This window comes from Rattus norvegicus, chromosome X, assembly GCF_021556685.1.
Source record: "Rattus norvegicus strain SHRSP/BbbUtx chromosome X, alternate assembly SHRSP_T2T, whole genome shotgun sequence".
Lineage (NCBI taxonomy): Eukaryota > Metazoa > Chordata > Mammalia > Rodentia > Muridae > Rattus > Rattus norvegicus.
The window spans coordinates 119,557,015-119,568,188 of NC_141554.1; the positions used below are offsets into that span (position 1 = coordinate 119,557,015).

The 11,174-nt window shown below is 40.1% G+C and overlaps 1 pseudogene; it reads left to right on the top strand.

Moving 5' to 3' along the window:
- The first annotated feature begins 202 nt into the window (after nt 1-202).
- Nr5a2-ps1 (nuclear receptor subfamily 5, group A, member 2, pseudogene 1) lies at nt 203-1,593 on the top strand (annotated as a pseudogene).
- The last annotated feature ends 9,581 nt before the right edge of the window (nt 1,594-11,174 follow it).

The following is an 11,174-nucleotide window of genomic DNA, read 5'->3' on the forward strand; positions in this document are numbered from 1 at the left end:
CAAGGGGAAGCCCTGGGTCCTGCTAAGACTGAACCCCCAGTGAACTAGACTATGGGGGGAGGGCGGCAATGGGGGGAGGGTTGGGAGGGGAACACCCATAAGGAAGGGGATGGGGGAAGGGGATGTTTGCCCGGAATCCGGGAAAGGGAATAACACTTGAAATGTATATAAGAAATACTCAAGTTAATAAAAAAAAAAAAAAAAAGAACAACACAGGGAAATATGTGCTGGCCTTCCAGACTGACTCCAACGCTCCATTCCCACCCTCAGCCGCCTGGTCCTGCTGCCCAAAGTGGAGATGAAAGTCTCAGGACTGCATGGGGAGCAGGGGCAGATGCCGGAAAACATGCAGTGTCTCAATTTAAAATGGTGAATCACTCCTATGATGAAGATCTGGACGAGCTGTGTCCTGTGTGTGGTGATGAAGTATTTGGGTATTATTAGAGTCTTCTCACCTGTGAAAGCTGCAAGGGCTTTTTTTTTTAATTGAACAGTCCAAAACCAAAAGTTACACATGCATAGAGAACCAGAACCGCCAAATTGACAAAACACAGAAAAAATGATGTCCTTACTGTTGATTCAAAAAAAAATGAATGGACGTTGGAAGGAAGCTGGAAGCCATGTTTCAGGTGATCCAAGCAAGGCCCTCAGAGCTGACCTTATAATTAAGAACATTCTGCCTCCAAAGGCCTGTCTCCGACCTATGTAGCCGTGACACAGTGACAGAAGTCCCTTTGTCACATCTCCCATTAGCGTGACATTGCCCCCTCATAGCAGCCTACATGATTACTGACCATATGGTCCCTTTACCTGAGTCAATGAATGATTGGCTACTCCGATGTGAATGGTTACTAGACAAGGTTCCCAGCAAGCATCCCACACCCGATATTGGAAATTTTGAAGTGTGAACCTGATGAGCCTCAAACAAAAATCATGGCTTACGTACAGCAAGAGCAGAATAACTGAAACAGGCAGGAAAACCTGAGTGCATTTGGGCTTTTGTGCAAAATGGCGGGCCAGACCCTGTTCTCCGTTGTTGAGTGGACCAGAAATAGTATCTTCTTCAAGGAACTGAAGGCTGATGACCAAATGAAGTTGCTTCAGAACTGCTGGAGCAAGCTCTTGACCCTTGATTACATTTACCAGCAAGTGGCACGTGGGAGGGAACAGACAATCTGCCTGATTACTGGAGAACATGTGGACTACTCCATCATCATCTCAAACCTGTAAGTTGCATTCAACAGCTTCCTGAGTCTTGCACAGAAGCCCGTGGTGAGACTCCATTCGCTACAGTTTGATCAGCAGGAGTTTCTGTGTCTGAAGTTCCTGATGATGTTCAGCTCACATGTCAAGAATCTTGAGAACTTTCAGCTGGTGGAAGGTGTCCAGGAGCAGGTGAACGCTGAGCTGCTAGACTACACAGTTTGCAACTACCCAAAACAAACTGAGAAATTTGGGCAGCTACTTCTTCAACTACCAGAAATCCAGGCAATCAGCAAGCAAATAAGTGGGGATGTGCCCCATAATAACCTTTTCATTGAAATGCTGCATGCCGAAAGAGCCTATGTCTCCACCCCTAGACGCTTGCTCTAGGAACAGAGACTGGAGGGAGACGAGGAGGAGGAGGGGGAGGAGGAGGAGGAGGAGGAGGAGGAGGAGGAGGAGGAGGAGGAGGAGGTGGAGGAGGAGGAGGGCGAAGAGGATGAGGAGGTGGAGGAGGAGGAGGAGGAGGAGGAGGAGGAGGAGGAGGAGGAGGAGGAGAAAGATGATGTTCTGAATTGCTCCAAGCACTGCTAATTACAAACTTGGCTTAAAGACACTGAATTTTAAAAGCATAGTAATTACATTCTTAATAGCAAATAAAGGATATATCCGGGTATTTGTACTACAAAACCAAAGTCTGCATATCCCCAAAGGCTTCCTATGTAGATTGAGCTTACAGATGGAATTCAATACCACAGCAGAATAAAAATGTATGGAACAATCCCTGAATATTTAAACTAATCTGCTATTAAGAAATTCAGCAATCCATCTGTTTTATTAATTGGATTTGTCCAAAATTACTCTGTGTTGAAGCTGAACAACTCAAGAATACATGGGTTGTGCCTTGGCAGCCCATCGGTCCCCCCAGAAGGTCCAATACCTTCTGACCTGTGAGCCCCAAAGCTATTTTAAGGACTTGTGTTCAGCCACAACCAGTGGCAGCTCCACTAAACCATAATTTCTAAAGATCTGTGCCTTAGACCTGCCAACAGCTACTAAGAAAAATGTATAAATATGTCAGTTTGCCATTTTAAATATGTTCTGAAGTTTGTTTTGCTGTGTGTTTGTTATTTTAGAAATCCAGGCAGTATCCCTCTACTGTATAAGCATTAGTTAATATTAAGGGAAATCAAACAAATCTTAACTAATATTGCCAACAAGCAAGTTAGAGCTCTTGTCGCTGAAATGTGGCTTTGGCATGGTTGGGTTTCATAAATTTCGTTGACTAAGAAGCTTGCTGGTATACAGCCATCTGTTTAGGCATCAAGGTTTGTATTTCACTTAACAATAAACCACTAGACATCTTTTCCTGGATGTCAAATCCTCATAGTCTAAGTAGCCAGAAAGTGAAAGCAGGTTGAGCATTGCCAAATTAAAGAATGGTTGGGCTGCAAAGGTGATTGACTCGAGGTTCATTCCAACTGTAACTTGAGCATCCCCTAAACCTGGGATGCAAAAATAGTGATTGTGCATATGGCTTGGGAAGACAGGAAAGCTAGTCTCCTACAAAAGGGAATGGAAAATACTCACATCTCTCCTAAGTCATAGACCAAAGTCTGCTGTAGACCAAAATACTGGAGGGCAGAGACAGCAAAGTCTCCAAACAGTGCTGTCGGTATCAGCATTCGATGCCACAGGCATAGAAACCTTGCCTTACTTCCTGGTCCTAAAAGGGAGCCATGCAGATATGGATCAATGTTCTGCTAAAAATAAAGTATTAATACTTTAAAGTCAAATAAAATATACTGTTTACATCCTTTAGTTCCTAGGAGGAGTTGGGGTGGGGGGACCTCTGATAACACAAGATAGTAAAAGCAGTAATCTCTTTAATGTTTTTTTCTGGCTAGTAATTATTTTTAACAGTTTAATTATTGTATGTTGTGAGACACTGAAATCAAGAATGAGACTCTCATTTAGTCTTCAATTTGTTCAGATTACCAGTAGCACAATCACTTGTAGAAACTGTATAAAAAACCTCTTAATTTTTTTTCCACAAATGTTTCTGGCTTTGGAATAGTTTATTTATATTGCACATAATAGTTTCAACTATAGACAATTACAAAGTTAATTCATTGTTCCTTGGGCTCCCCTTTGTATAAGGTAGAACCAAGGCTATAGAAACCAATATATGTGTGTTTACTATAGCATGTCTTCAAGTTGGTGAAACATAGTTCAGGGGTACATGATTAAAACCATCCATTTGATTACAAGTCTGGAAATTCCCATAATGCTTCTGTAACTTATTTAATGTTTATTGTCAATCATGTGACTATAGCTTTTTCTTGTTTTTAAGACATTTTAACAATAAAGAGTCTTACCTGTTTTTCTTTTCCAAACAATGTAAATTTTTTATCAAAAATATTCATTTATTGCTTCAGATTTATTACATTTATTAATCACTTCTAATATCCATCCACAGGAAGGTTCACACTAGCTGTGTTAGGATTGACTCTCAGTGTTATCCTTGTTATTATAAGGAGGGGAAAAGTCATTAATCAAAGCTCAGATCCAAAGCATTAAACCAAATAGAGACATGGCTTTTCCTTCTCAACTAAAATCCAAGTTGCTTAAAGGTACACAGAGAAGGACAAGAGATATCGGTAGTTAATGAGAGAGCTCTATCCTGGGTGTCAATGTGACTAGAAGGATGGCTGTTTGGAGTGGTTTTGACATTGAAAACAAACAAACAAAAATCCATGTTTCCTTATTTTAAATATATAGTACTCCCCCACTGAATATTAAACCTAAAAGTTGTCAAATACTGGTTTGTCGTTCACCTAGTAGCTTTTACCCTGAGAATGGTTAGAGAAACAGGCAATAGTCACATCCATACCAAGGACAGAAGCAGGTTGAGCAGGAGTGTACATGGTACTCTGCATCCAGGGCCCCTTCAGAGCTGGCCAGTTATTGGATGTCAGTTGGTAGCCAGTTTGTAACTTAGCCAACTGCCTCATTGATTCTAGAATTTCCTAATAAAGGCAGACTTAAGAGGGAAGGTCTTCAACAGAGCCAGATTTCCTGTGGTTGGTCTCTGTGAGAGACAGTCTGTAATGTCTGAGTCTACGGATTGTGGCTCGTCTGCAGCTGCCTTAGACTTGAATCCATGGGGTCTTCAGAGTGTGGAGTTGGTTACTTGTTGACCTTTTCCTACTGTAGCAGTGAAATACACATTGTCATATAGATTCTTGCTATGAATTTCACAATGAAAATTGATTTTTTCCAGTATTTCAATAAACATTGATATGTCCACCTGGTAAAAAAATAAATATATGTAATAAATTCTAATTGGAATAAAGTTTATAAAAGTAAAAATATATTTATTTTAATTTTAAATGTATGTTAGCATTAAAAATAATGCATTTTATCATAGCATTTTATTACATGTATATTTATGTGTATAATTAACATGTACTCATTAAAATAAATATTTAAAAATACAGGGTCAATGATCTCTATTTTATTACATAATTCCCGACCATTAAATAAAGCTGCGACTAGACTTACCTATATTGCAAAATGAAAGGAAAACACTGTTTTATCATTGACAGACCATGGGAAGAGAACCTCCTGTGAACAGTCCAGTGGCAAACATTATACAATTCATTTATCATAAAGACCACTGAGGCTACCATGTGCTGCTAATGAAAAGAACCTGGTATAACTGCTCCATGGGAAGTTCAGTCAGCAACTGACCAATACAGTTGTGAATGCTCAGAGCCAACCATCAGACTGAGCTCAGGGAACTTATTTAATATAGTACTCGAAGACCTAGCCAGAGCAATCAGACAATAAAAGAGGTCAAATGGATACAAACGGGAGAGGCAGAAGTCAAAATATCACTATTTGCAGATGATATGATAGTATTATTAAGTGTGTGTATTTCTTAGTGTTTAGCTTTTATCTTAATTTGTGTTGCATGTACCCATCTGTGTGGGGGTATGTGCACATTGGTTTAGCTATCCGTGGGTTCCAGAAGGTGTGAAATCCCTGGAACTGAAGTTATAAGAGGTTGTAATTCTAGTGACATGGGTTCTCAAAAGTAAACTCAGGTATTCTGTAATAACAGCATGCATTCTTAAATTTTCAGCCATCTCTCCAACCCCATTTTTTATGTATTTAAAATTGTGATTTATTTTATGTGTATGGGTGTTTTTATTGCATGTAAGTCTGTGTACCATGTATGTGCCTGCTGTGCTTGGAGGCCAGAGGAGGGCATGGCTGTCCTGGAAATGGATTTAGGGTAGTTGTGAGCATTGATTTATGTGCTGAGACTCAAATCGAGGTCCTCTGGTTGTTAACTAAGGATCACATAAAATTAACATGATGATGTCTTTTACCATAAATGCTGTTCATATTTTTCTGTTATGCTAATGGAACTTGAGGTAAGGGCAAAGCAATTATCATAACCATCTGAAGACAAACAGGGATACATTTTTGCATTGTTTTACTTACTTTTAGGCTTATTTAGCTTTGGAGATCTACCAAGGCATTCAAACACCTAAAATAAATTCTTTTTGCTGTTATTTTTCCTTAATAGAGGATCTTTTCTATAGAGGCCAGGACAATCTCAGAATTCTAAGAATCCTGCCCCAGTCTTCTAAATGCTGTGGTTATCTATTTTCCCCATTTAACTTTCCCTCACAGACTTATAACATAATCATATCTAAGAAGTTAAAGCTTCTCTTATTGCCATTTTTTTCATCCTAACTAACCTACCTGACCAACTAAAATTGTGTTTTCTTTTCTTTCCTAGGAAATGACTCCTTTGTGCATGGCCAAAAGCAACAAGGGCCCCCAGCAGGAAAACTCTAGCCAACAGTGTGCTCATTTGCACATAATTTTTTCACTCTCTGAATTTTTGTGATGTTAGCGATCAATAATTATATAGGTTTTTTGCCTTTTCAATGCTTTCCAGTGTGACATAGATTTTTGACATAATAAAACAAATTAAAAACTTTTTAAAAAGCCAAGGGAGGATAATTACTTGAGATCAAGAGATCCAGACCAACCTGGCCCACGCAGAAAATAACACTCTACAAAAATAAATTTCAGGTTCGAGTAAAGTTAAATAGGATTGTGTTATGTTTGCAAATCCTTTTGTTGTAGTCAGCACAAATAATAGACTACTATGGCATAACACACACCAGACCAGTTAAACTCTTTGAAATGTAATTATGAAAGCACAGTTTACTATTTATAAAAATGTAATAATATCCACTTACATGTAAATATTAACTATTAAATAAATGATAACCAAATTGCAATCTGTAGACCCAGACAGGTTAAGTATGAAGGAATGGACTAGGGTGGGGCATTTGTTTGGCTAGCAGTGGGAAATAGAATAGAGTTTATTGATGGACTGGGGTCCGGGTAGAAACAAACTAGAGCGTCAGGTGGGGAGGGGAAAGGGAAATTGGTGAGGGAGGTAATTTTGGGAGAGACGATTAGATAAGAGGAGTTTTTGAGGGGTTGTGTGGAAACCTAATGCAGTGTAAAGTTCCTAAAATATATGAATGTGATCCTAATAGTTTCCAAAAAATGGAGGAAAAAGAGTTCCAACTGACCATCTCTTGTCACCAAAGCTTCTAGCATCCAGACTGGATTGCATCCAACTGGGTTGTTGTCCAAAGATGTCCAATGGAAAACCCCAAACAACTCAAACTGTTGCTAAGACGATAGGCTGCTCTCCACAAACTGACAGCAAGGTTCAACTGCTGAAGACAACACCTATACAACTCATTGAACATGGAGATGCCTACCTGGTGCCTACCTAGAACCTTCACACCTACATTCTAGTATCTTGTTATAGGAAGGTACTCTACAGGCTACAAAAACAGAAACAGACACTAACCTACCCACAAAACCTTTCATTGTCACTGCTGTCCTACCAGCAAAAAAATATGCTAGGGCTTATGGGAGTAACCAACCAGAATTTCCTTTGACATATAGCCCACTCAGAGTTTGTATACTCAAAACAAGAAAAGAAGATAGCACAGGGATTAAGGGTAAAAAGTATTGAAGAAATGACTCTTAAAGCCATTCTGCTATACTCATAGATCAGTGTCTTGCTAAGTCATCATCCGAGAAGCTTCTGTCTGCAGCAGATGAGAACAAATGCAAAGACCCTCAGTCAGGCATTATGCATAAAGAGAGAAAGAAACCTTGAAACTTAAATGGAGGTTTCCATCAAATCTCTCCCTTCAGAGCTCAGAGAACCCTGTGTATGAGGAAACAGAAATAGTGTCAAAGAGAATGGAGCCAAAGAGAATGGAAGACATCAGGAGAGCAAGTTCTATAAATCAACTGAGCATAGCTCATATAAACTCACAGAGACTGAAGCAGTAAGCACGGGTCTGCACCAGATGGTTAGTGTATGTGTTAGGATGGTGTATTCAGTTTAGGGTTTTTATGGAACTCCTGAATGTATGAATGGCGAGTCTCTGATTCATGCACCTGATGTTGGTGCTTTAATGAAAGCCATCTACCTTCAAATTTTTCCTGAAAATAAACTTTGCTCATATTCCTTCTCAAATATGAAAGTTTGAGGTTTAATAGCAATAATTTTATGTTTAATTAATCATGGCAAATGACATAGTACTATTTTAAAAGCACAATGTGCACCATAAAACTATCTCGGATAAAAGAATATAAACCTTTTAATCATGTATTTTTAAATTCACTGCTCATCATAACCATGTGGAAAGCTTTTAAAAAGTACAGATTCCTTTTGTCAGTCCTGAATATTTTAATTTAATTAGTTTCTAGTGAAAGCACACATCGGTATCTTTTTTAAAGTTGAGCAATTGACACAAGCCATACCAGTACTGGGAGAACATGTGTTAAATGCAGAACAAAAGAATAACTCAGCTATAGGATCAAAAGAAAAGATAGAAGTCAGGGACTTAACGAGAAAAATTCATATGCTCTTGCAGGCCTGTCTACTGCTATAATGATGATACATGTGTGTTTAAAAGGAAGGTGATAATGCCTTTATCAAGTACCAGGAGGGCATACAAGAAAGAGTAGAAAAAAGAGATTTACCAAGCATGCATTTGCTGCAGTACACAAACATGCAGGAACATGAATGCACTGTGAATAAATCTACCTTGGGTAGGGAGGTTGTTCTGATCAGAGGAACAGAAGGAGTGTTCTCAGGACAAAACGGCAACCAACAGATTGGGAAAAGATCTTTACCAATCCTACAACTGTTAGAGGCCTTATATCCAAAATATACAAAGAACTCAAGAAGTTAGACCGCAGGGAAACAAATAACCCTATTAAAAATGGGGTTCAGAGCTAAACAAAGAATTCACAGCTGAGGAATGCCGAATGGCTGAGAAACACCTAAAGAAATGTTCAACATCTTTAGTCATAAGGGAAATGCAAATCAAAACAACCCTGAGATTTCACCTCACACCAGTGAAAATGGCTAAGATCAAAAACTCAGGGGACAGCAGATGCTGGCGAGGATGTGGAGGAAGAGGAACACTCCTCCATTGTTGGTGGGATTGCAGACTGGTACAACCATTCCGGAAATCAGTCTGGAGGTTCCTCAGAAAATTGGACATTGAACTGCCTGAGGATCCAGCTATACCTCTCTTGGGCTTATACCCAAAAGATGCCCCAACATATAAAAAAGACACATGCTCCACTATGTTCATAGCAGCCTTATTTATAATAGCCAGAAGCTGGAAAGACACAGATGCCCTTCAACAGAGAAGTGGATACAGGAAATATGGTACATCTGCACAATGGAGTACTACTCAGCTATCAAAAACAATGACTTCAAGAGTGTGGCCAGGCGGCTCAGACGACAGAGCAGGGCTTTTGTTCCCAGTGGACTGTGTAGAGTGTACATGTAGTCTCTTGTCTTCTGCTCAACATAGCAACTCTTGATATTCAGGTGAAAGGGCATAGAATCGTGCTTCTGGCCAGGCTTTTGAACTTATTCTCAGCCCTAGGTCAAAAGAATCTGTCCCTGATTTCCCCCTTCCCCCTGTCCTCCATAGAAGAAGGATCTTTCCCTGGAGGAAATTCAGAAGAAACTAGAAGCTGCAGAAGAAAGACACAAGTCACATGAAGCAGAAGTTTTGAAGCAGCTTTCTGAGAAGCAGGAGCATGAAGAAAAGAAGTGCTCCACCAGTGGAAGGGGAAGCCCTGGGTCCTGTTAAGACTGAACCCCCAGTGAACTAGGTTGTTGGGGGGAGGGTGGCAATGGGGGGAGGATGGGGAGGGGAACACCCATAAAGAAGGGGAGGGGGAGGGATTAGGGGGATGTTTGCCCGGAAACCGGGAAAGGGAATAACACTTGAAATGTAAATAAGAAATACTCAGGGCTGGGGATTTAGCTCAGTGGTAGAGCGCTTACCTAGGAAGCGCAAGGCCCTGGGTTCAGTCCCCAGCTCCGAAAAAAAGAACCAAAAAAAGAAAAAGAAAAAGAAAAAGAAAAAGAAATACTCAAGTTAATAAAAAAAAAAAGAAGTGCTCCAGAAAGCAATCCCAATTCTGTCCCAACATCACCAGATGCTACTGTACTTGGTTAATAAACTGCACAGTGCTATTAAAAAATGACTTTGTGAAATTCACAGGCAAATGGATGGAACTTAAAAATATCTTCATGATTAAGGTAACAGAGTTACAAAAGAACACATACAGTATATACTCATTGATAAGTGGATATTAGCCAAAAGGAAGCTCGGAATATCCATGACACAAGTCACAGACCATATGAAATCCAACAAGAAGAAAGAAGATCACATCAAAGTGTGGATGATACAGTCCTACTCAGAACGGGGAAGAAAATAGCCAGATGGGAAGAACAACAATATCAACCAACCAGACCCTCACCAGCATCTGCTCTCACCTGAGTTTTTGATCTTAGCCATTCTAACTGGTATAAGGTGAAATCTCAGGGTTCTTTTGATTTGCATTTCCCTAAAGACTAAGGATGTTAAGGTCATCCAGAGGCTGCCCCACCTGGGGATCCATTCCATATGCAACTACCAAACCCCAACACTATTGTGGATTCCAAGTGTATGTTGACAGGAGCCTGATATAGGTGTCTCCTGAGAGGCTCTGCCAGAGCATGACTAATACAGATGAGGATGCTTGCAGCTAACCGTCAGACTGAGCACAGGGACCCCAATGGAAGGGTTAGAGAAAGGCCTGAAGGAACTAAAGGGGTTAGCAACCCTATAAGAAAAACAACAATATCAACCAACCAGACCCCCAGAGCTCCTGGGGACTAAACCACCAGAGGACCCATGGCTCCAGATGCATATGTAGCAGAGGATGGCCTTATCTGGCATGACTGAGAGGGTAGCCCCTTGGTCCTGTTGAAGCTTGATGACCCAGGGTAGAGGAATGCTAGGGTGCTGAGGCTGGAGTGAGTGGGCAGGTAGGGGAGCACCCTCATAGAAGCAGCGGGAGGAGGGAGGAAAGAGGGGACTTGTAGAGGGGAAACTTGGAAGGAGGTTAACATTTGAAATGTAAATAAAATAACCAATAAAAATGAAAAATGAGAAAAGTATGGAAGAGGAAGTTCTTAGGATAAAGTTACTCCTAAAGTTGAAAAAAATATTTTCTCTCCCATAATCAGTATTTCCAAAATTTCCCCAACTATGACCTCATTTTACCGGAGAAGTTTTCACATGACCCCAATTCACAGATATGTTGGTTACATTTTTGTTGTTGTGATAAAATACTATAAAAGAAAAGCAACTTATGGGAGAAAGGTATGTTTACAATTCCAAAAGGTCACAATCCATCAAGACATAAATGGCAACTGGAGTGTAAGGCCCTAATGGCTGTCAGGAAAACAGAAAGATAACATTGTGTTTTTACACAGGAAACAGAAAATGAGATACTAATTGCGTACATATACGTCTAGCAATCATGGCAGAAAGTATTTT